At 39.3% G+C, this 26914-nt stretch overlaps 1 protein-coding gene and 1 long non-coding RNA gene across 21 annotated transcripts in view; one reads left to right on the top strand and one right to left on the bottom strand.

The window, feature by feature from the left end:
* The window catches only part of LOC141742801 (uncharacterized), a 343134-nt gene that overhangs the window by 252613 nt on the left and 63607 nt on the right, over nucleotides 1-26914 (top strand). The gene's annotated exons all lie outside the window — the stretch shown is intronic.
* The window catches only part of GALNT18 (polypeptide N-acetylgalactosaminyltransferase 18), a 281814-nt gene continuing 255187 nt past the window's right edge, over nucleotides 288-26914 (bottom strand). For 2 of the 3 annotated variants that reach the window (XR_012586860.1, XR_012586862.1), the window contains 3 exons: nucleotides 8098-8293; nucleotides 4357-4499; nucleotides 288-1199 (listed from right to left, as the gene is read on the bottom strand). The gene's annotated coding sequence lies outside the window, so the exon portion shown is untranslated. Of the gene's footprint in view, nucleotides 1200-3395; nucleotides 4500-8097; nucleotides 8294-26914 lie in introns of those variants that run through there. The other variant, XR_012586861.1, reaches the window with a different exon arrangement.

Genomic DNA, 26914 nt, shown 5'->3' on the forward strand with positions numbered 1-26914 from the left:
ATATCTTTCTTCTAATATTTATATATTGAGGAAATAAGCAGTGCCAGCTATTCTAGACAGATGTAATGCTTCCTGGATGTAGCAAAAATTCCTTATCTGAAAAAATATATTTTTAAGCTAAGAAGCTTCTTTACCAGAAACACAGCAGTAATGCTTTCTTCCCTACTATTGGAGTGTCAAAAACTGTTGTAAACTGTAGCTCATATATTCAGGCCAAGAGTAACTCTTAAGAGTTATTGCATGTGCCCATCTTTCTCCAAGTAATTGTGTTGTATGTTGAGGTCCCTGTAGGCTGTGGTCAAAATGTTTACCTAAATAAACGTAGGTATTTCGTTTTCAGTTTTTGGAAAGCTTTCATTAGATTCTACATATTTCTGGGCTAACAACATCTCAATGAAACCTTGAAAAAGTTTTGAAGAGTATCTTGGATGTGGAATTATAATCTACTGTAATAAATGTGAGGATTTGTTTTTGGAGATTAGAGACTGTCCTCCATGAGCTGACTGATGCTGAAACCTTGCAGTCGTAAGCAGCTAGACTCATGCCTACTCTCCAACTCTGACTCTTCCACAAGGAGAATATTTTAGTTTATTGGGTTTTTTTTTTTTGTTTGCTTGGTTTTATCCACAGGGGAGGGGGGGGAAGCTGTTGGGTTTTGTTTTTTTTTTTTTTTTTATCTGAACAAGGCTCTGTCCAGGCGTGAACAAGGAAGAGTCCCAGCAGAGAATTTGTCACATGGAAACTTCACATTATATTTTCATTGCAAACATCTACTTTTTCCTCGGTGATTTCCAGTCATTCTCTCAGCAAGATAGAAGAGATCCCACAGAGTCCCCGTATCATGGATCTCTCTGACAATTGTTAGTTGTGGTGCAAAAAATCTAATTTGTAATTGTAATTATTGTGGGTGAACAAGGCGAAAGAATCACAAATGTAGGCATGTGGTAGAATTAGGTTTACTCTTTGTAAAACACAACTGTGGCCACTGATTTGTCTGATTTCTCCAATCAGTGTGGCACTGATTGTCCCATTATTTGATGGCTATGTCATGGAAATTGGAGCTGGATGACTTTTTATGATGCTTCAGGGTAAAATAAAGCAGCTTAGGAATGGTGTCATTATTCTCCTCTCATACTGCTGAAGCTCTAGTAGGACTATAACAACTGAACCTTGATTGAAGATTTTGACAGGCCCATCATCTGTAAGAGGAAAATGGACACACTTCAAATTCTGACAGTATAATAAAACTGTCAACTTAAGTAATGAAGAGGGTCATGCCTTGTCAATACTGCAATAGCATTCGTATTCTGTGGCAGTCAAATCAGTGTCTATGGTAGTTTAGCTCTAGTTTTCTTATGGAGCTATGGGGTTTTGTTATTTAATTTTATGACACTTAAATGGAAATGAGGCAGGTAAGAAGGTCTTTCTGTGTATAAGAAGTGGAGATGGTCTTACTTTGATTTTTCTTGGGCCAATGCCTATTCTTCCAGAAGATGCACAGAGGTAGAGGGCTCAAAATGTCTATAATCTGTTTATTCCCTTTTACGTATAGCTGGGAAGGAAACGGTCTTTTCATTTCAGGAGAGAAAAATGAGACTTTCTTTTCTTTTTTTTTTTTTTTTTTTCCTTTAAGCAGTGACAAAATAATGGAAACTTGAAAATTCACAGATGAGATCCACAGTATTTTTTCTCAACATTGAAAGGCTTTTTTATTAGTAATATCTCTTGGACACTAAAAGCTGTACTGAGCTCAGCAACAACAGACAGAAGCAACTGTAGTTCACATCTGTTTTGTACCTCCTTATCTCTAAATACCAGTGGCATAAATGAGCAGATTCTTGTTCTGATTAAGTTAAAACTGGACTTTTTTTTTAACTACTGTTATTCAGAAGAGGGCAACCACAAAAAAACCTGTCCATTTTCAGTCTTTGGGACAAGTTTATCACAGTTGATGCCTCTGACTGGGGAAGGTTTTAGGAAATGAGAAATTTCTCCCAGCCCCTTGCCTCTGAAAGGCACTTATTTCCATAGTTTCTCATTTTCTTTGTCTAAGGAACTTGCAGTATTATAAAATAATAAAAACAAAAAAAATATCCCTGGGGCCTTGCAGATTGCCCTGTTTTCGTCATGTGTAATGCAGAGGGTTGTGCTGTGAAGTCACAATGACTACATTGGGCTGTACGCTTTATACACTTTCTATATTCTATATGTTTTAGTTTTGATTGCAATATTGATTGCCATCTGATCAAAGCCTCGGTCACAGTGTTAGTTAACCCCATCACCACTGAAAACACTCTTGTCAAGAAGTGTACCTAAATGTGCAGCTAAATTTATCTGTTTATGGTGTGTATTGAATTTGTTTATGTTATTTGCTACATACTCTTAGTCTATTCAAATATGAGGAATATTTTCCCCAAGCAGGTGCACGGATGTGGTATTTAGTTTAATCTTTATGGAGTGTGGTTAGGCTTTTTTTGTGAGAAGGAAGGGACTGTCTGGAAAATTTCGTAATGGGGTCTATTTGATTTTTATCTGTTTCTGGAATTAACATAGAAAATAATCTTCAGTGAATTGCCCTGAATGTAACGCTGCTCTATACATTTGTCTGAAACAGAATTTTGTCAAGGGACTGATGAAAGATGAAAAAGGGGAGGAGGAAAGAGTAACTGGCATGGCTGATCAAAGTGTATCAATTCATAAATAAGGAATGTAGCAGGTTCTGAAGATCTGAGCTTGTAGCTCGAACCCCTGGGAAGACTGAGCTGCCATGAATGGCACAACATCTTGGATAATAAGCCAGCATGGTAAAGACCCTGTTTTATAACAAATGAAATGTTCTATGCTACCATGTAGCAGAACTAACTTCTGTATTTTTGGGACTCCATTTCAAAAGATGCATTGTATGCCATTTGTCTCTGCTATACATTCAGGTTCTTATTGTTTTCTCCTCTTCTAATACAGAAAGGCAGATTTGGAAGAAAATTCTGTACTGAATCACAGTGATGAGCTATAGGCTTTAGGTTGTGTATTTGTGTGTGTGTATGTATATCATGTTGCTGTTAATACAAGAGTAGAGATATTATGTCAAACTGTTAAGGCTATTGGGCAGCTACTAATATTCTTCCTAGAAACTACCAAGTATTGGAAAAATATACTTTCCTGTCTCTCAGTGTTTGCACATCTCATTTAAATCTCCTGTGTCATTGTGGGAGCAGGGACACTGTATTAAATGGCAATAGTTAACAAACCCAGTCTGTTTATTTGATATCCCTGTATTGTTTATAAAGACCCGTCACCCCAATTTGTTACTATCTGCTGTGCTTTGGAGTCTTTTTCTTTAAGTGGTGTTGATAGGATTACAGAAGGATAGTTTGTGACAAGAATGTTATAAAAATTATCTCAGTAAGTGTGGATTTTTTAAAAACTTATTCTCAGCATTTATGCAGAGGAGCCTTTTATTTGCTTTAATATACACAGCAACAGAAAAGGAAATGGTGGTGAGCGGTTATGGAGGGAAGGCTCTTAACCATTCTGTACATGTAATGCCTTACTTGGTTTTTAGAGTGTAGCGGTGATTTATTTTGGTTTTGCACATGTCAAAGCATTTCAGTGCTGCCATGTGGCATATGAATAGAGCTAGTTTTGTACAACATGCCACAAGTACAAGAGTAAGTCAAACTTGGTTTTGTGATATCCTCACAGACTGAGCTAAACCTGCATGGCTGTTGTGTACACTGTTTATCTTAATGTGGTTCAGACTCGAATGTCATGCCCTTTTTTTCCACCTCTTTTTCTAACCATATTGTGTATTAAATTTCTGTACTTGTCACCAAGAATGCGTTCATAAGTGTTCCATTAGCCATTGAGTACGGAGATTCAGAATGGGGGCGGGGGGGGTTAAGTTTGGTTTGGGTTGGGGTTTTTTTTGTTTTGTTTTTGTTTTCTTGTTATTAACGGCTTATGTTTTGTTCTTTCAAGTAAAATACAAGCAGCGTATTACTTCTAAGGGCTTAGTGTCTAAGAACAAAATGGTTGCTCTTTGTATACTAGAAGAGTGCTAAAATACAAAGATGCTGAACACAGAAAAGAAGAGGTTTAACATGATACTGATTCAGCTAGTGTATTTCAAGGAGTTCAGGAGGCGACAGGGAAGAATGAGGAGAAGGGCTGCATCTCAGCATTTTAGCAAATTGTAATTGAGTGTCCTAAATGGGCCATTTATTTATTTGAAGGCTGTGGTTAAAAATTTCAGTAATACCTAGTGACTTAAGATTTTCTTTTGAAAATAGGTCACTTTGGTTTCCAGGTTCAGGGTAGGTTGTAATTGCTAAAGTTTTAGTAAAAGACTACTCTTACCTGGTTGAGTGTGCGGGAAGCTTGGAAAGGTGGTCTGTAACAGCTCGGTGCACACGCTTTTGCTTTTTCCTCTAAAACAGGGAAGTTTTCATCATTGGAGGTGGCATAGACAGTAACTTGTATTTTTGTTAGTTTTGTAGTTCCTAAAATGAAGCAATTTCAGAGCCGTAACATCACTTACATGAAGATAGAGCTGATAAAGACAAACCTGCAGTTTATCCATCAGATTTATGGAGCTGTTTGAAACAGTGTGTAACCCCACCCAATAGCACTCTGTAGATATGGATTAGTGCTTGCCGAAGTGGCAAAGATTTCTCCAGGACTCTTCAAAAGTCAGTATTAATTTAGAGCACAGAATCATCCTGAATGCTAGCTTTCCATTAAGAAGAGTTTTATACTAATTTCTGTATGAAGTTCTAAAGTTCAAACTGATCTTTACTTATTTCCTAGAGACTATGCAAGACTTACTTAACTCAGCTATAGGATTTTGCAGTTCATCAGAAAGAATAGTTGAATTGCTTTCAACTGGAGATCAAACAAAAATTCTGCTTGAAAGATTATGTGGGTTTTTCCCTTTATATTTTAGTATTCTATAGAAAGTTCTCGTCTTCCACACTCAGCACTGGAGATATTAGAGTGCCCTAGTACTGATATCACTTGTGTATGTGTGTGCTTTTCAGAATCTTTGTCTTTTTCTGTGTAAAATATTTTTACTTCTCAAGTTTTGATGTAGAAGTCTTACTGTTAATACACTGACAAATGTAAACATTAACAAGACACGCTGGCCTGTAGCACATAGAGTATCTGGGTTATTAATTGACAAGGAAAACTATTGGTCAGCAGAATTCCTCAAAAATGCATTATGAAGCTTTGCTTGGGGATTATATAGCTACTGGTATGGAATCAGAGTCTGAGGATTACAGACTCTGTTTCGATGCTAAGAATAAAAGAGGACAGATGAGTTTTATGTCTCAGTAGCAGAAACATTCCCATAAGATACAAGTTTACTGAAACATGTTTAGAAACTTTGCATTCTTCGCACTTCACAGGATGATACAGAATCCAAAATGAAATTATCAACCAAAAGTCTTATAATGCACAGTACTTTCTAGAATCTGTGTTGAATAGATAGGAAAAGAAAGATTTCTGGGTTGTTTTTTTTCTTCTTCATGTCCTTGTTCATTTAGAGATGAAAGATATTGCCTGCTGTGCCATCCTCCACTTAGACGGAATTGGTTAGGGGCTCACAGAAGGGTGATGAATATTAGAATCACAGAACCATAGAATGATTTGGGTTGGAAGGGACTTTAAAGATCATCTAGTTCTGACCCCCCTGCCATGGCAGGGACACCTTCCACTAGACCAGGTTACTCAAAGCTCCATCCAACCTGGACTTGAACATCTCCAGGGATGGGCCATCCACAACTTCGCTGGGTAACCTGTTTCAGTGTCTCACCACCCTCACAGTAAAGAATTTCTTCCTAATATCTAATCTAAATCTACCCTCCTTCAGTTTAAAACCGTTATCCCTCATCCTACCTCTACATTGCCTGAAGAAATGTCCTTCCCCCTATCTCCTTTAGGCCCCCTTTAGGTACTGGAAGGGTTCTATAAGGTCACCCTGGAGCCTTCTTTTCTCCGGGCTGAACCAACCTCAACTCTCTCAGCCTGTCATAGCATAGATCCTCCAGCCCTCTGATCATCTTCATAGCCCTCCTCTGGACGCACTCCAACAGGTCCATGTCCTTCTTATGTTGGGGGCCCCAGAGCTGGGTGCAGTACTCCAGGTGGGGTCTCACCAGGGCAGAGTAGGGGGGGAGAATCGACCTGCTGGCCACGCTTCTTTTGATGCAGCCCAGGATACAGTTGGCTTTCTGGGTTGTGAGTCCACGTTACTGGCTCATGTTGAGCTTCTCACCAACCAACACCCCCAAGTGCTTCTCCTCAGGGCTGCTCACAAGCCATTCCCCACCAAGCCTGTATTTGTGCTTGGGATTGCCCCCACCCGTGTGCAGGACCTTGCACTTGGCCTTGTTGAACTTCATGAGGTTCACACGGGCCCACCTCTCAAGCCTGTCCAGATCCCTCTGGATGGCATCCCTTCCCTCCAGCGTGTCAACTGCTCCATACAGCTTGGTGTTTGTCAAGCTGTTAATTGTCAGCCTGACGGGTATATTGGAGGTTAGGTCATTGTAGTTTGTAGAGGAAAGGGAAGTCTTCCAGTGGAAGACACCACAGGAGCACAGAAGTAGATCTTCAATTTAAATGCTGCAAGACAAAGACTCTGGGTTTTTATCATCAGTACTTGAGGGTGTTTTCCTGAGGGTTTGGTATTCAGAGCAGTACACAGAGTATAATAAGTAATTTTTCTGAACTGTGAATCATGCATTTCTATCTTCTCAGCTTCTTAGAAGCTGCATCTTCCTCCTGTCCTTCATAAGTTATCAAAAAGAAAATTAAAACTATTAGCCAGACGGAACAGAAATGCTAAAGCAAAGCATGTGTTTACTCTGTTTCTTATCATAGGTAGACTTAGTGCTGTCTGTTCAACTGTCTCCACCCTTCAAATGTCAAGTCCTTTTGCAGCAAACATTGGCAGATACCAAATTGCCAAAGGCTTCGTAGCTGAATGAGGAAGGAGGAACTGGTGTTTAGCAGCTGTTCAAGAGTGCATGAGATTCTCAAGACCTGTGGTTTAGAAGTCATGGTCCTTGTACAGATGGCATTATTGCTATTAAGTCATCTCCCAAGAGTATAATATAATGCATTTCCCTTGATGCCATTCCAGCATATTTATTTGTTTATCTTTAGTGCTCCTTGGATGAAGAAAGTTTTTCCCACAGAATTTTTTTCTTCTTTCCCTTCTTTCCTTCCTCTGCAAATGCACAGTCTCCATCCATGTGGTTTAGAAGTCGTTTTTCAAATTCATTTATAAAAAAGCATTTTCAAATTCTTTCCTTGCAATTGTACCTTTCTTAAATTCTTTAAGGACACTTCTTGGAATAAGTTGTGAAAATACACATCAGGAACACAGGAGAATAAAGCCGATACCTTCATAAATTAGGGCATCATATGGAGGGTCACTGTCTTCAAGTGCATGTTTTTTTCCTTTCTGGACTCCTGTCAGCCTCCCTTCTGAGTGTTTCTCACTTCAGAATAGTGAAGTTGTATTTACATCTTGCTTTAATACCAAAGGCAAGTAAAAGCCTACATTTCTTGCCTGCCCTGTTCAGATCCTATTAATTTATGGAATGAATTGCATAGGAAATCCATCATAAACTTTCAGGTATGAACACAGTGTTTTGTTTTGGTTGTTTTTGCTCTTTAAAAAAAAAGGAGGGGGGAGAACTATTTATTAAAAGAGTAAATTGGAGAGGAATAGGCTATTTGTTTTGTTCCATGTCTCAGATGAAAATAATTGGCTCATTAATCACAATATCAGCTTGGTCATTTTAGGAAGGTCAGGCTGATGAATGAATAGAAACAAGGCACGTCATTTTAAAATTTAAAAAGCAGACATTAAGAATGTCAGTGAAAGAAACTTCAGTAAAAAGCCCTTGACATCTTGTAACTTAACATAAGCAAAGTTTTAGGATTAAATGCCTTTCACGCTTCTCCCACCTTCCCCCTGCCACCCCCTCCATCCCCAGCTCATTTGGAAATACACACTGAAAAAATATATGTATGTATACACACCTATACATTGAGACAGTATCATGAAAAATAATATTCATTTCTTACCTTCAAATTTTTCTGCATGAGTAAGTGTTCTTTTGGCTTTGCTACCTTTCCATGCATCTACTTTTTCTTTCCGAAGCTATCTTCTATTACCTTTGAATGCAAGTAACTGTTGCTAAAGCGGGGAGAAGGCAGAACAGAAACCCTGAAAGCTTTCCACTCTTTAGGTTCCCCTTAATGTTTCAGATGTCATAATTTCCTGTGGAAGGAAAAATTTTGTTTTATTCTCAGCTTTGAAATATCAAACTTTCAGAAGAATATTTTATTATTTTTATATTTATTATTAACTAAAAAAAAGTACTTCGGAAATCTCATCTGAATATATAGAAGCCAGATAATTTATACAAGTGAATAGCTTTTTATATCATGTTTAAAACTAATGTCATGATTTAGAAAGCTTTCAGATGGGGAGGGCCATATCATCTGTCTCTCTCTCCTTTAGGGGATCTAATCTACCTGTGGTTTCTCCCCTGAATGTACACCACATTATTCTCTGAAATCATAGTCTCTACAGCAACATCAACCCCAGAGCTGCAGCACCACAGATTTCACAGCATATCTCATGGTTGCTCACTTTTGCTTACTACTTTTTTGGTAAGCTCAGTACCTGTGTATTTGGTGGCATTTAATTTCAAAGGATGACTGTAGACATAGACGACATACTAGCATGCAATAAGCCAGGGTAATGGATGCCAGGATGATATCCTAGTTCTGCTATAGCCAGTAGGATTTTGGGCAGACAGAATTTTCCAGTTGATCAGTACACAGTGGGAAAAGGTTTTTTTTCCTTTTATAATAACTTAATAGACTCTCTGGAAACACTTGTGCCACAACGAAATATAGTCTTGAGGTATAGGCAGAAGAGGTGGTTTCTCTTAAATTACTGCACACGTGCAATCATGAGAACAGATACATATGATTAAAAGCCTACAACTTTGACATTCATTGGATTATGACTGCTGCTGACAGGTTCTGGAACCAGGTCAATTAAATAATCATTTTTTTTCTTCTTAAACTATGTGTAGCTTCATGGGATTAAGTTATGCATAGCTTCCCTGGTTTTTTATCTGCATAAAAGATTATTAACTAATGTTTTAAGACTAGGTAATTCTTTGACCCCAATTGATGCATGCTTAAATACACCATGTAACTTTCAGTGAGGTACACAAGAGCATGTGCTTAAGTCCTATGCATACTGATATATCCACAACTTCTTACTTGATTGGGAGTGAGCACACTCTAAATTGGCTATTTTTTTTTTTTATAAATTCCCTGAAAGAAAGGCCATTTCAAAGATGAGGGGAGTTGTATTCTGTTTATGGAGCAGCAGTACCTATACACCGCTGTAAAGATACCGTGTTCCTTAATGTTCCCCTAGACAAATCTAAGTGAAGTCCAAGGCTGTCCTATTTGATATATTCATTTAAATTGCTAATTTATAGGGGGAAAACTACAAAAAAGCTATGTACGGTGTATATGAAATGGTGGTGTTATTGATGAATCCTGTCAAGTTAGTTTATGGCACTATACCTGCTATTTATCTGAAAACTAAAGAGAAAACAATTGATAACCTGATTTTGTATATATCTGTGCAGAATAATTGTTTACTCTGTATTTGAAACTTGTGAGTCCCGTTATGGATGGAAGTGGGTAACTGGTGCCATATTTGATCTGAGGAGCTAAGAAGGTGGTATGATATTGTAGAACAGAGGTATGAGATCTTCCTATGGTTAATCCATTGATTCTAACTGTCACTAGTCCAGCTGCAGGGTTTTGAACATGTTAAAATAGCAAGTTGAAAATTAGGCTGATGTGGGAAAGGCCTACTTCTGTACTAAGGGCACAGAACATCAGTGCATGAATCAGAATCTTTGTATTCTGAGGCTTCAAACAGCTTTGCAGGTGAGCCATTTTTGCAAAGGATAAAAGGCAGTTTTTAGTATCTGATTTATAGATGAATCAAGAGAGGATCATGGAGTTAGATGAAAAGAAGAGATATGGGAATTTTGCAAACAATAGTAATAATGATGTTAGAATTCCTGGGTGAAGTGGAAGATAACCTGTAGAGCCTGCGATGAAGAGTTCTGCTTTATGCTCTGCTAAATGGCAAGGGAAAAATATTCACCTTTTGATATTCTCTTTTTTTCAGAGAGGAAGGAAAATGCCTAAAATAGGACATACGATATGAATTACCCTTTGCAAATGTATATAGTGAATTCTTTTTTGGAAAAGAATGCGAAATGGGCTGATTCTCTATCAGCTGCTGAAAGTAGCTCCAACAGTGAGCTAACTTCTCTGCTGTGTAACGCTTTTCTCCCTCCTTCCATGAGAGTCCAGAAGTCTATTTCTGATGTGAGAATTGCTCTGCTCTTCACTGCTTGGAATGTCAGACTTCAGTTCTTCTCTGTTAATGAACCAAGCTTAGTTTGTGGTAGGATGAATCAGCTAGTAATGTTGGTTTTTTTTCCTGCATCTGCAAGGACTATAACTTGTTTTCATGACTCCTCTCTTCTTTTCATTTTTGTTCTCATGTTTTTCACTTCCTTATTGTCTCTCCTTTCAAGCATATCTCAAACAAACCTGGTGAGGTTGTCCCATGTCTGAAGGTTCATTCACTCTTGCCTGTGGTATCACTTAGTCAAGAAAACATTACCTTTTCCTTTACTAACCTTGCTTGAAATAAAGTCATCGAGGAAAAAAATACGTTTAATGTAACCTTTATTTTACTCAGAAGCAAACCAACACAAAAATGAGATGAGAGCCTAAAAATCAGGGTGATTTACCCTTTACTTGAGAAATCTAAGTTAGAAGTCTGTTTTAGAAATTGCTGAGTACCTATTGCCCCTTAGCTGGTGATGGCTAAGGCTTTAAAAGCTGCCTGGACTTCGTAATATCAAGGAACTTTCTATGTAAGTGTGAATTTCACCCACAGTGAAGTCTTCCAGGCTTGATGACTGCTCTGGAAGGCATTGCAGAGGCTTTCCCACAGTGTGGAAAGAAGGAATATGTGGCCCCCTCGAGTAAAACACATGTGAAATCAACACCAGTTCTGCTGAAGCTGAGCTTGTAATAGGATTTGCCAGTTCAGGTACGACAAAGTTGGTGGTATTTGGGTCAGGCCAAAGCTTATGTTATTAATTCTTCATGGCTTTGTTTTTCAAACGCTTGGTTCTCTCTTATTCCATTTACCTAACTTAGGACGCTTCTAGTGTATGGACCTTAATTATCTATTGTCACCTAGTCTTCAGTTTAGAACCTACATAAGGACAAAATCTTGGCATGAAGGAAAAGTACTGTTTTTGTTTTCCTCCTCCTTTCTCCTTTTAAAGGCAACTTGTAAGTCTGGAATATTTAGAGCATATGGATTAAGGCCAAGGAGTTCTGACAGTTCTCTTTGCAGGTCCCCTCTCAGTGCATCATGTTTGACAAATTACTCCAAAATGGGACGGTGCGCTTTTTATTTTATCCTCTGGTTCACCATTTACTACTGTAAATCTAAAGAACTCTTTTTGGCAATTAGTTCTAAGACATGCAAATAATAAATTGCTGTAGTTTACTTTAAAACCTTCCCTATCACATTCGTCGTGTCTGGATGGAATATAAACCCATTGAAAGTATTGAAAAATAAGTATGTCTCAAATAAGCTCACTACAGTAAAGACTCTAGGGGGACCTTTCAATTCTTTATTAATAATGGCTGTTACTTCTGATGAAGGAAATCCTGTCTAATGACAGGAAACTTCATATTAACAAACTGGTTCCTCCTTTCTGATTTTTATTCAAGACTACTGTAGAGGACAGGACTGTATTTAGCAAGAGATGTCTATGCACATAAATCATTCAAAGAAACATCTGGAAATGGTCAACATGGATTTACCAAGGGTAAATCATGCTTGACCAATCGTATACCCTTCTATGAAGGTATAACTGTTTGGCTGGATGAGGGCAGAGCAGCAGATGTCATCTACCTTGACTTCAGCAAGACTTTTGACACTGTCTCTCATAACATCCTCCTTAGTAAACTGAGGAGGTGTGGACTAGACAAGGGGACAGTGAGTTGAATTGAGAGCTGGCTATGTGACAGGACTCAGAGGGTTGTGATTAATGGAGCAGGGTTGAGTTGGAGGCCTGTGACCAGTGGTGTCCCCCAGGGGTCAATACTTGGACCAGTATTGTTTAACATATGCATCAACGACCTGGATGAGGGGACAGAGTGTATCCTCAACAAGTTCACTGATGATACCAGACTGGGTGGGGTGGCTGACACCCCAGAGGCCATGCTGCCATCCAGCGTGACCTAGACAGGCTGGAGATCTGGTCAGAGAAGAAGCACAAGTGTAGGGTCCTGCACCTGGGGAGGAAGAATGTCAGGCACTAGTATAGGTTAGGGGCGGACCTGCTGGAAAGCAGTTCTGAAGAAGAAGATCTGGGGGTCTTGGTAGACAGTAAATTATCCATGAGCAAGCAATGTGCCCTTGTCGCCAAGAAGGCCAACGGAATTCTGAGCTGCATAGGGAAGAGTGTGGTCAGCAGGTCAAGGGAGGTCATTCTGCCCCTCTACTCTGCACTGGTGAGGCCACAACTGGAATACTGTGTCCAGTTCTGGGCTCCCCAGTTCAAGAGAGACAGGGAACTACTGGAGAGAGTCCAGCATAGGGCAACAAAGATGACCGAGGGATTGCAGCATCTCCCTTATGAGGAAAGGCTGAGAGAGCCGGGACTCTTTAGCCTGGAGAAGGCTGAGGGGAGACCTTATTAATGTTTACAAGCATCTAAAGGGTCAGTTTAAGGAGGATGGAGCCAGACTCTTTTCAGTGGTTCCCAGTAACAGGACGAGGGGTAACGGGCACAAGCTGGAACATAGGAAGTTCCGATCAAATATGAGAAAAAACTTCTTTACGGTGAGGGTGACAGAGCACTGGAACAGGCTGCCCAGGGAGGTTGTGGAGTCCCCTTCTCTGGAGACTTTCAAGACCCGCCTGGATGCAGCCCTGAGGGATGTGCTCTAGGCAATCCTGCTCTAGCAGGGGAGTTGGACTAGATGATCTCTAGAGGTCCCTTCCAACTCTGAAATTCCATGATTCCGTGATTTCGTGAAATTTTAAGATCAAAGTGTTCCAGCAATTGTTTAGCCAGTTTCAATGTAAACATTATATTAGTGTGTTTTGCCATTGGTCAGTATAATGAAATGGAGATTATTAGAAAAATACTTAGCTGGTTTATATTCATTCTGAATTGTGTTTGTCACTTCTGTTGATGGACTAAGCATTCAAAGTTGGGTCCTCAAGACCAATTTCAAACTAGATTTTTTGATTTTCTGATTTAACAAACTTTATCTGATCTGTTCTTTGGTGAAGATCTTGAGAATACATAGCTGATTCTGTTTGTGCACCCAATTTCTTAGACGCAAAAGCTTGAGTATTTAGATGACTTTATGCCAAGAGGATTTACGTCGAGTACTTTAGCAACTGGGCAATTTTTCAGTAACTATATGGCTAACATATGGATTCTCCTTGAAGCCTCAAAGTTAATGTTTTTAGATTTGGATTTTGAAAAGACTTTGAGTATGTCAGGTGTTCAGACTGAAGCCCCAACTTTCACATTACCTGGCTGTGCTCAGACTGGCTGTGAGTTTGAACAAGCATTCTCTATCTGGGATTAAGTAAAGTAGGTAAGGTATACCTGTGCCAAAAGTTTTTTAGTCAACCCTCTTTCCTTAAAGTGTATACATCTCTCTGCACTGTGTCATAGCTGATGTATCCAATAGACATTTTAATACTAGTAATTTTCTGGGGTTTAAGTGCTCCGTTTCTCAACCTTCATTCTGCCCTTTTTTTGCATGGAAGGTTAAACCAGGTGTCCATGATTTATATCCTCAAAGGGTCTGACTAGAAGTAGGAAACTGCTGCTGGGATAACAACAGAGCATTCACTTTTAAGATTTTTGTTTGTATACGTGTTCTGGGTTGGTTTGTGGGTTTGTTTTTGTTTTTTGTTTTTTTTTTTTTCAAGGTGGGGGCGAAATACGCAATTTGTCAGGTACAGGCAAGCTTTATCTTTATCCACAGTCATATGCATTGTCCATATACTGCACTGTAGTTCAGAGAAATTCATCTTTGATCCCTTTTAGTCAAGGAGTTTGATGGCTGATGTAGTGTCTGTAACTGTATTTGGTTTTATATAGCTCAGCAAGTCGAGACTTTATGTATGGCTACTGCAAGTACATCTACAGGAGATATTATTTAAGTAAAACTTGCATTCCGCTTTCAAGTATGTGTTTGCCTAAATAGACTGGGGTGTTATTTTTGCTTCAAAGTTATAGTTCAACTATGTATTTTCAGATTGTGTTACATCTCCTTTCATTCCTGCAATTACCATTCTTAAGAAAAACAAGAGATGTCTAATGCCAAATTATTCATTATACAAAAGTTGGGAGAGGAGGCTTGCTCTCCCACCTTTGTTTAATTTGGAATCCTTTTGGACGAACTGTGTTATGGGGACAATGGGCATGGTCCAACACACTGAGCTTGCTGAGCAAGCTTCTATTCTGCGTTGCCCATGGGCATTCCCTCATGTCACATCTCTAAGTCATAAATACTGTTTTCTTTGGAGGTTTGTAATGCTTTGTATGTTTGTGTTAAGTCCGTGTTGTTGACGCTTGTCCTTTTTAGGATTGCATTGAGTAACAAAATTTGAGTTTTTCAGGGGAGGAGAAAACCCTTGGCTTATCTTCTGAGTCCAAGGAGCTGTGAAAAGGTGCAGTTCAAAGATCAATAGCTCTAATCGTTAATGAGATTCCCATTTCCCTCAACAGTGGAGGGCAGCAAGAGTAAATAATTTCTTTGCAAAAGTTCCTTGTAAATCCAGACAGACCAATTTGGGTTTGAATAGATTGAGTCAGACTGGCAAGTGCTGATAACGATGATTCTTTGAAGACTAGATTTTACAGATAAAGGGGAATATGTATTTCTACACATAAAAAGAACACTTTGAAGAAGCCAGTAGTGGTGATAACTGGAAGATCATGCTACCTGGGAGATGGCACACACAGCACAAGACAGAAGTAATACCACAGGGAGATTTTCATCATGCCATAACAATAAATAAAAAAAAAAAAAAAATCAGACTGACAGTGTACATTTGCTACCAATTTTTCTGTACATTCACTATCAACTTTTCTGTCCCTGCCTTATTTATGTTCTTCTGCAGTTACTAGCCTGAATAAAGCATAAGGACTGCAGTTTGCACTGATGTATAGGGTTCGGTCATGGATTATGGATTTATTAAGGATCCTAGCAATAGAAAACATTCAATCAGTAAACTCGCCTTCTGTTCTGAAGTTCCCTTTTTAATCCCTGGAGGCGTTCAAAATAGTGATGATCAGTCATCCACTAACCTATATGAATTTTAATCAATTAGTTGTCAAAGACCATGAGGGAAATGTTTTTAATCTCTCTTTTTAAGACGTAGGAGCTGAGGGTAAGGTAAGCCATGTACATTGTTTGAGGTCATATATGGTCTTTGACAAAAACTCTGCTGAGATATTTTCTCCTACTTCTGGTATAAGGTGGCAACTATACTGCTACTGTAGCAATAAGACACACTAGGCACACTCTGGGGTTTGGTTTTTTTTTAATGGTGGGGTATAAGCAATAAAATGTTTTGGCAAAAGTCTATTAACATTCTTGCCTATGTTAGAGCAGTTTGAGACCTGACTGAATTTTCTTTTTATTTCTCCATACTCTCCCTTCTATCTTCTAACGGTACCCACTTCTGTTTTGGAGGGCTGGGCAGGCTTTTTCCAAAAGAAAACATGAAGACAACTGACTGACAGTACCATTTTACTGTTGAATCCCTTGTAGCTGTTTTGTGGCTGTGCAGAACAGCATAATGAATGAGAATGCATAGTACTTGTAAACTCTGTTTCTCTGACTACCTGGGGTAGGCAACAACAGAAAACATGAAAAAGAATAGCGAAACCCATTTTAGCTTTGTATTTTCTAATTATTAGTACTGGGATGCAACATTTAGCTTACAGGAATTAAACTGCATGAAAACTGGTTTTCATTAGAGTTCAGCCTATGCACTGTATCAGTGTTGTTTGAAACAACTAGGGAAGCAAAGTCCATGAGAAAAAAATCAGTGTTGTTTGTACTAGTTCTCATTGGACTCCTAATGATATGTTATGATTTAAGGAAAATTGTAGTTTCATGTTTTTATCTCAGCAGATATTTATTGGTGCCTAGGATATTGTATTATGCCATGCTACATTTATGTGTCAGAACATTGTTTCTTAGTTGTACCTGATACACTCTGCATGTTTTATTATTTAGGATGATAACAAGTGACTGCCTTCATGACACAGTAAAGTAGAACGTGTAAGATCATAGACCAGCAGGTTTTCAGATTCTGTATATTTGGGTTTTTTGATAGTGACTTATTAAGAAACCATACATATGGGAAAGTAAGGATGAGTGAACTGTGGCACTCAGGTTATGCTTTTGCTTTGTGTTTTATTTTTCCCTTCAGTCCTATTGTGTCTTTGTGTGTCACTGATTGTGTACAGGCAAAAAAAATCAGTCAGGTATTTCGTTTCACTTGAGAAGCACCAAGTTATCTATTCCAGCTCTCAGAACTATACAAAGCAGTACAAACTAGACCTTGAACTATATTTTTTTACTTAATTATTTTCTTATCAGCATTTTAAAGTCTCATTTATAATGTTCCGTGTACCCAGGCCAGCCGTTCTCTCCCTCAGATCCTTGTTCTTGTCCCACAGGTCAACACCCTCAGCTCTCTTTCTCTGCTTTCTGTGTGATCCCGCACCTCATCCTTCTGCCTAGTATGTTCCTTGGAACAAATAATGGATGTGTTCCTATAGTTGCTCCACTTTCCCTTCACTCGCCTCCAGCTCCCCTCCCTTTTCTTTATATTTTGTCAATTTATTTGTGCATTCTTGACCAGCATTTTTCAAATTAGGTGTTCTATTCTTCAGCTGACCTGTGAGCCCAATACAAGTGCAAGTAGATGAATTGGGGCCAGAAACACAAACTGGGGTACTCTTGGGGCAAGTGTGGAATATTGATACATAAAGGAACTTGAAGGCATGTATTTAACCAGAGGGAATTCAGAATCTTTTGTTTTTAGAACCAGTGACATCTCATCAATTTTTATTCTTTTAAACAAAACCCCAAAAAACAACAATGCAACAACAAAAACGGTCTGAAACTAATGAATTTCCTTCCTTGGTCTTTCATCTTTTTATTCCCTTACATCTCTTGACACCAGAGAACTTTTAATCGAAGTTGCCTTTACTTCATTCTCTGTCCTATCATCCTATTTCAGCAGATATAAATAACTCTTTCAAAGGGCTTGCCCTGAGCAATAGCATTTCCTCTTGATCATGCAGGTGCCTGAATTGCTCATCCTGGTTTAATGCTGGGCAGGGTCTTTGTATTTGGGTCTAGGTTTCTCAGCATAAAGGCTCGTGCATTACAAATACTAGTAGACTCTGTCGGGCTGGTGCTGTCAGCTTATTCTCCGCTAGTCCTGCCTGCGTTCAGTAGAACCATTACTGTTTTCTTCTTGATACAGGTCTTGACAGGCTACTATGGTCATAATTTGCTTTCTTTGAAACCTGAAACAACATCCCAAAGATTTGTACGCCATTTCTGCCTTTGTTACCATATTGGCTGGATGTACTCTTCTGGTTTTGTTTCATTGCCCAAGTGGTAACACTTATTTAGAAATACAAGGGCAGGGATGGTTTGTGGCTGGGTATGTGTATGCCTGCCTGCCTGCAAAGAACAGCTGAGACTGCACGACCCAGCCAGCGCCCTTCGTTCTTTGTGTATATGGGGTTTTTTTCCCTCTGCTTTTATCAGCCTTTCAAACTGTAAATTCTTCAGAGCAAGGATGATGCCTTCTTATGTATTTGGAGAGCAGTGGGCGTTCTAAAGTGCTATTGCAATAATATATATTAGAAGCATTTCTCCTCAGACTGAACACCCTGAGACGAGGCAATTCAATGAAGAATGCACTACTTGTCATCTCTGGAAGGTACCAGAGCTCTCCAGTTCTGGATTTCTTGGTGAAATACCACTGGCAGCCCTTTCCCAACAGGCCTGTGCAGTCCATTATATGCCGTTGCTCTGTGACAAAGCAGCGCTGGCTTACAGTGCCGTAAATGCACCGGATGAGTGCACGGGCTTTACAGGCTTCCAGCTGTCTGCAATAAGAATCCAGCACAAGTTTCCATGCACTTCTTACTTGATCGTAAGAGCTTTAATCTATTGTGTTAGCTCTAAGAGAGGAAAAAAAAAAAGATCAAAAGTGCCATACAAGAAATAGATAACCGTGTAACTTTGTATCTTTCTTCTTTCTAATCCCCCACTCCTAGGCCTGCTGCCCCCTCAAAAAAAAAAAAAAAATTGGTGCAAAATTGCAGCTGTCTCCCAATGTGACAGGAGTGAGAAACTATTGCTTTTTTTCCCCCTGGGTTTATTTTCAAAGTCACTTACAAGTTTAGGGTACATATTTCTATGCTCTCAGGGAGGAATTTGACAAATTTTAGTGCTGTGCTCCTGTCTGATTCTAATTCCCATTAATAGCGAATTACAAAATCATTCTGTACTGCTTCACTTACTTTTTTTCCCAACGAAATATATTTGGATGAGCTTGTCTGTCTCTTATCCTAGCAAAGTGTGATTTTTTTTTTTAATTTTTTTTTTTTTTACTTATGTTTCTATCTGCATAATAGAGCATGCTTGTATTTCCCTAGTCAGATGTGTTAACTGATAAGTTTTTTCTTAAAACTCTGGTTTACTGCTTGTAGATGAAACTCAGTATCTATATATTTGGAGGGAATATTAAAATATTATGGTGATGTAAACTGAACATACACTTCAAAAATAATAGTCTACTCATTTCTTACTCTGGATTAGTTCATAGATTGCTGAATGGTCTGGACAAAGTACTTCTCTATGCCTCATTTTAACTTGTTGTACAGTAGAGATAAATTAGTTACCTATTTCATGGGAATGTTATAAAGACTAATAAATTACTTAGGCAGCACTTTAAAGCACTGGTATAAGTAGGTGATGAGTATTAATGGTGAAGATATTCAGATGCACAAATGGCATTTGGAGACTTAACAGCCATTTCTACTTCTGGAAAATTTTCCCCTGGCGATTGGTGGTAGTGATTTGCTATAGCATGTGACCCGGGGGAAGCTACTTAACTTCTCTGCCAAATGGGAAGACTAACGATGCACCTCAAAGGCGTTTAATCTGCAAAAAGCTTTGAAATCCTCAGACGAGAGGGGCACTGTCAGTGAGCTTATTAGAGTTGTTGTAAATCATCGAGATTTTTTTGAAAATGTTTCAGCCTGTGCTTCATCTTGCATGATAAGGATGCTTTCTGTTCCAAATATCAATTTTATTAATTAATTAACATATCCTATTCTATTCTCTGAAGTTGCTTGGCAGAGAACTGGACATGTGCTGAGGATATGATCCACACTTGCCTTAGAAGTGACATTGTTTTATTCTTCATGTTCTTCTTATGTGACAGCTACACACTGTATGGTAAAGAAACTGCAAAGTCAAGCATTCTGGTACTCTCGTTTCAAGATGTTCAGATGAGAAAACTACACCAAATGTCTTATTGGAATTGGAGGGAAAAAGAATTTGTTAAATATTCATTTAACGTGCATCTTAACACACAACATAGCAGCCACTCAAATGTTGACTGGCTGCTGACCATGACTAAATTTGATTACGATGGTTGACAAACACTGTGAGGTCAGTTGTTCAAAATACCTTAGAAGATGTCCAGATCAGAACTGAAAACATTTGGAGTTAATAGAAAGGGGCCAAATTAGCAGCAGCATAACCAAGAGGAAAACTTTCCTCAGCATGGATTTTTGTTCTTCTGGCCAAAATTGTACTTTGAAAAAAGATGATCAGAGAACTTTCCACATCTTTAGCACAGCGCTCCACCTGCTGGCCCCATAGCATCAATTAGCTAGCAGTGTAATTCACAGAATATCAATTGTGTTGATGAACAGATGTTTTGGCATGGTGATGATAGGAACATGCTGCCAGTATTCTTAAAAAGTAGGGCCCCTGAAACCTTTGGCTTGTGATAATGTGCTTCACCAAACATCTGTGGGTTAGCAGAGATGATGGTGGCAGAAGTGGCTTTAATTTTTCTTCTATTGCTTCTATTTCCATCTATTTTTTGAGTAGTGACTATACCTTTATGAGGGTCCGGAGAACATACCTGGTCACATCTTCAGGAATTATATCCTGTAATTCTGTACCTAAGAAATTTTTGGTGAAGCTGAAGCTTGAAAAAGGAAACAGATGCAGTAGAGACATTTTTTGTTTTTAGAAAGATGAGCATGTACTAAGCAAAACCTATGTCAGGGCAGGATTCAGTGTTTAATCAACTATTTAGTGAATTAAGCACTCTATTTCCTTTGAACTACTCCAAACCTTTGTTTTCCTAATGTTTTAACATAAACTTTCACTGAGTTTTTCTTTACAAATTTCCTTTCAAGTCCTTGTAGACTGACAAATTCCGCATACCAAAACCTGCAAGTGTTCTACATTTGGTTTTGCAGAAAGCCTGTAAAGCAAAGTTGGCCAATAGACAATAGTGATTAAAATCTCAATGAGAAAATATTTCACTTAGGCTTGAGTAGCTGTATGTGCCAAGGTCTTAGAAGGAATTCAGAGCAATGAAGCTTGATATTCAGATGTTCTTTGATTTTTTTATTTATTTTTAAACTGTGAGGCCCGTTTAGTACTTCTCCAGAAATATTTTAAACCATGTAATGTCATATAATGCAGCGGTTTATCAACAGTCTGAATTTTGGAAAAAAAAAAAAAAGAGAAAAAGCTTTTCTTTTTTTATTTCTCCAGTCTCTTGACTCCAAGGTTGAAACATTGCTATGTGCCCTTTTGATTGTTTAATCTATGCTAAGTGTAAATACTTCATTATAATAATATAAAATTAAGTTGTGTTTCTGTGGAATTGCTGCTGTACCAAAATGGTCAGCAATTACAAGGTATCATTTCTGAAAAGGTAAATGATTGCTAAGTTCAAATAGCAGTCTCATTTAACATCGTTACAGACATAATTATATAACATCATTAGAGACTGAATCCTTATGTCCATCCTAGGTTCTTGCCCAATCTGTCTGTAGGAAAACTCTGAATGACTATTTGTGTATTGCTTATTTACAAAAATGTGGTGTTCTGATTCAATAGCATATAACTGGAATTAGGGATGTTGACTTAACTAGTCTGGATGTATCACTACAGAGGAATATTTAGAAGCAGATAATTTGGATGTTTAGTAGATACAGCTCACAGAAGAGCATTTATGAAGTGCTTTTGATGCAGAAGGCAGTGGCGTAAGTAACCTAGCCTGTCAGTGCACATTGGACAGCATACAGAGTAAATATAAGCAAGCTAAGGAACCTCTTATTAGATTAGCAGTGTCCATTAGATTGGCTACTGGGAAAAGGGGTTTGTAGAAAACAGTAGTTCATGCATATTGTGTTGTTGTCTCTTCAAATGTATTTGCAAATGCTTTCCTGTATACAGCAGCTACTAATTGCTCTATGTAAATATATATAACAGTAAGACATAATACATCCCATGAAACAATTCCTTGGGGTAATTTGTTGGGGAGTTTCTCCCAGAAGACGACATACTTAAATGCATAGGCTGTGTTTAAATTACCAGTTTGCAGAATACATTTAAAAAAAAAAAAAAAAAAGGCACTGTTGTGAAGTTGTCCAAGCACCTGTGGGAGTGAGGAGAGCAGGGCTAGCTTCGAATTACCAAGTTGTCAGAATGGTTATTTGCGGAACTGTGATGTTACCTACTTCTAGTAACAGCTGGAAAAACCAACTGGATCCCCACTGTGTATAGCTAGTGGCTATGGCACTTGCAGTTTCTAAGGGACATGGAATTACTCATTTTCTAAGGTGCTATGAGTAAAACAGAGTGCAGCACTAAAAAGAATCTGCAAGATGATTACAGATAATTGCCTTTGGAACACTAAATGAAATAATAAATAACCAGAAGGCTGTGCTAGCTAGTTTTCTAAGTGACCAGCTATTAAGCATGTTATATTCTTCCAAGACTTTGCAAAAATTTGTGTGCAGCCCCTCTCTACACCACACGCATACTCACATACTGGAAGTTTTTAGTCACCTTAAAGTGGACTTCGTATTCAATGCACTTTGTATCCACTGCTTAGACCTAACGCTTCACCCTCAGCACCCTGTCTTATGTGTGGCACAGCCTCTGGTAGGCAAGGTGTGAGACTGAATGAGAATCCTTCCCACCATTAAGAACTGTGAATCATTTTGTGGTTTGCGATCTAGGAAGCTGTCACTCCATGTTTCTCCTGCAAGACCTTACACTTCAGAGGACAGATTTGTTACCCCTGTGTGTCTCTCACCTTTTGCCAACAAACCGGCTTCTCCCCTCAGATCCCTCTCTCTGACCCTTTCTAAGTAGGAGGAGTGAGTGTCTGCAGGCGTAATTGTATGTGATTCTCCCTTCCTGGTCTGTTGCAACTGTTTTCAGGCCAAACCAGCAGCTGCGGTAGGATTGCCTGATTGTGTAGAGTGGATTGGGAACAACTGAATCCCTGAAAAACGCAGTCTTCAAAAACAACATAAAGCAAAATTCAGCCACTGCCCCCATTTTATAATCTGGTCGATAAATAGATAAAGGAAAACATTTTGTGCTGTTACTGACCTACTTATGTAGAAGACAAAAATGGTCTCAAGCAACCCGTGAAGTACAAGCAATGTTTTCCTACCAACAAGCTGATGGATGTTATCTCTGTTTCAGTAGAGCCAAATTTCATTTGCTGAAAAACTCTTGTATATACGTGGGCTGAAAGTTGGAGAACCATATACAGGACCTAAGGTATTAATTAGAATTGTTATTTTTTTGAACAGCAAATGGCCATCCCCCTTTTACTCTTGCAGATCTAAAATATATGCTCAAGAGTAACAGCTGCAAAAGAATTCAGCTCTTTACAAAGGTCTACTTAGGAATACTAAAGATATTGCTAGTCTGTGGACAAAAAAGAAATTTTATTCCTAACTACAATTGAAGTTAAAAGCAGTTGTTATGGCAACTATTGCAGTATCTTTATTGGTATTTCTACTGTACCGTTTGGGAGAGGCAACAATGCTGATCTGCATGTGACTGATAGAATGGGAGAACGAGATGCTCCCCGTTGCCAAGTAGTAAGATGAGGATTCTGGTAATGTGTTTTAAGTTAACCTCCCCCCGTCCTGAGGGAACAGGGAAGCAAGGGCTGCCCATAAATGCAGACAGATTGCACACAGATAGACACAGAATCAGAACACTATTTCCAAACCTCTCGGTACCCAGAAGGCCTGGCTGAAAGTACAGCCAGATGGTTTCACATGTCAATCTTGGTAGGGAAATCTCTCTGTGCTGCGCCCAGGGAAGTGTGATGTATGTTGTTTATTGAGTGTCTAGAGGTCCTATCCAAATATCTGAGAAGAGTCGGACAGAAACTGTTGCCTGCGTACTCTAAATGAGTAACTTAAGAATACTCTGCAGCAATGTTTGTATTGCCTCTGTGGATAGTCCCTCAATTGCAGTACCTTCCAGTTGTGAAATTATGTTTGCATTTGGACGTTCGTCTGCAGTTTACCTGCAGACTTGTATGTGCTTGTTGGGCTTCTAGGTTTGACTTGGACTAAGCTTTGTTCCTCGATATTTTTTTTTTTTTTTTTTTTTTCCCTTTATAGTTTTCAACTTTGGTTTACTCTACTTTCGTGGTTGTTATTACGGTAACAGTAGAGCACCTGCAGAGGTCAGAAAGGTGTTATATAAACCATTGTTGTTTTGCAGGCAACTGTTGGCACATATCATGAGAGAGGGATTTCTGCTCAGTTTTTAAAAGCAAGGGTAATACAGATGCTGTTTCTGAGTTAAACACTGGACACATGGTGCAACGTGGAAAAACAGCTAGGGTCAGCATCTGCATTGTGGTGCATTTCTATCTTTAGCATCAGGAGTTCAGCACTTAATGATTGGAAGAATGATTAAAAATGCGTAAGTTGCAGAGGTTCAACAGCTATATGAGTATCAGCACATGCCTGTCTCATCATACATGTTTTTATGCTGTCTTTTATGTCAGGAAATAAACTAACTTTGAAGTATTATATTCTGTCTTTAGGTAGATGAGAAGTTCTAGACCACTTCAAAGACACATATATCATGTTAGTACCACTTTTATAAAAATGATAAAACATTCCCTATGTGTTTCTTTTGTCATATGCTGTGTGCTATTAAAGTTTTCTGTTGGATCAGAGAACTAGAGAGTGGTCTCTGATAATACACCCCAGTTTGGGAGCCAGATACAAAATTTTTCACAAATTATGCTCATGAAGTCCATTTTCTTGAATGTTTTAGAAGGCAAAAGTGAGCTCTGGACTGCAAGCAAACGTCCTTGTTCATCCCATGGTAACAACATCTCTTTAATGAATAACTATGGACAGATATACAGAACCCATAAGTAATGTACTGAAGAAGTTAGACAACTTAAAACGCTCATGTACATGATGGGCATAATGAGGGGAAAAAAACAAAGCTTATTCTGAGCTGTAAAGTTTGGCTTTGTGAATAGGCTATAATATTGAGCAGACTTTAATTTTCTTGTTCTTCAGTATTTGAAATGAAAATAACTTAATCACAAACCAAGGTTCCTTTAGTACAAGAGGCAGAACACAATTAATTACATTAAGGCTAGCATGTTCCTACTTTGATCTGGAAAGATAAATTGATAAAGAAAATTGGAAAGCAAAATGTGCAACACTATATAATCGCACAAGGAGGAAACTGTAGTTGCATCCAGGGATTGCTGGGAGTTGCACCATGGAGCAACCTGAGTCTGTGTCCCCATACCCTGTCCTATTCTTCTGTGTCCCCATACCCTGTCCTTCACTTCTTCGTGAAGTCCCAGCCTGGAAACAGAGGGAATTGCTAACAGATTACACTCCTGCAGCTTCCTTCTAGCAGTCACACTATCAAAAAGGCAAATTAGTGGCCATGATTATAAGAGACTATTGAACTCTGACACAGTTGATAATTTTAAAAATTTTCGGTGATATGTATGTATCGGAAAGTGCTCTGTGGGGAAGTGTGAGGTGTGACTTGTCAGCAAATCTGCTGGAAAATTCAATTTTCTTGCACCTCTGACTCAATAGTAACTTTAATAGTCTGTAGATTCTACAGTTCTTTTAACAATGCCAGACATTGTATTAAGGTAAAAGAAAGGTATGGATCAATAGGCCATAATTCAATTAACAGTCAAGATTCAGGTTTTAATAACTGTGTTCCCCTAGTAAGCATGTGACTCTTCAAGTGATCCCACAGAAATTGACATACAAGAAAAGATGACAGCTCTCTAGCTAATTTGATTATCTAATAATATACATCTTTCATGAAAGGGCATGAGAATGTTTTCCATAAAAGAAATTATCGCTTCTGCAGACAATCTAAAGTTGAAGTGAATAGACAGGCTTCTGAGACAGGCATTGTAAGTGAAGATCAGGTTCGTGACCATCTGATGAACCTGAAAGTGAACAAGTCCATGGCACCCGATGGGATACACCCACGAGTACTGAAGGAACTGGCATATGAGGTTGCTAACACGCTATTATATTCCAAAAGTCATGGCAGTCTGGTGAGGTCCCCACTGACTGGAAAAGGGGAAACATAATCCCCATTTTCAAAGAGGGAAAGAGGGATGAACCAGGGAACTATAGGCCAGTCAGTCTCACCTCCGTGCCTGGTAAGATTATGGAGCAGATCCTCCTGGAGGCGCTGCTGAGACAGAAGAATAACAAAGAGGTGATTGGGTAAAATCAACACGGCTTCACCAAGGACAAATCATGCCTGACAAACCTGGTGGCCTTCTATGAGAAGGTCACAACATCAATAGACAAGGGGAGAGCAACTGATGTCATTTACCTGGACCTGAGCAAAGCCTTTGACACTGTCCCGCATGACATCCTGGTCTCCAAGCTGATAAAATATGGGTTTGATGGACTGACAATTCAGTGGATAAAGAACTGGCTTGACAGCTGCACCCAAAGAGTGGCTGTCAATGGGTCCATGTCCAAGTGGAGGCCAGTGACAAGTGGAGTCCCTCAAGGATCAGTACTGGGACTGGCCTTGTTTAACATCTTCGTCAGCGACATGGACAGTGGCATAGAGTGTACCCTCAGCAAGTTTGCCAACGACACCAAGCTGTGTGGGGCGGCTGACACGCTGGAGGGAAGGGACGCCATCCGGAGGGACCTTGACAGGCTGGAGAGGTGGGTCCATGCCAACCTCATGAAGTTCAACAAGACCAAGTGCAAGGTCCTCCATCTGGGCCGGGGCAATCCCAAGCACCGATACAGGCTGGGCAGTGACTGGCTTGAGAGCAGCCCTGAAGAAAAGGACTTGGGGGTGCTGGTAGACGAGAGGCTCAACATGAGCCATCAGTGTGCACTAGCAGCTCAGAAAGCCAATCGTATCCTGGGCTGCATCAGGAGAATCGTGGCCAGCAGGTCGAGGGAGGTGACTCTCCCCCTCTACTCCACTCTCGTGTAGACCCCACCTGGAGTACTGTGTCCAATTCTGGAGCCCCTACTACAAGAGAGATATGGATGTGCTGGAATGTGCCCAGAGAAGGGCCACGAGGATGATCAGAGGGCTGGAGCACCTCTCCCATGAGGACAGACTGAGGGAGTTGGGGTTGTTCAGC

This window comes from Larus michahellis, chromosome 4 (assembly GCF_964199755.1).
Source record: "Larus michahellis chromosome 4, bLarMic1.1, whole genome shotgun sequence".
Classification (NCBI taxonomy): Eukaryota; Metazoa; Chordata; class Aves; order Charadriiformes; family Laridae; genus Larus; species Larus michahellis.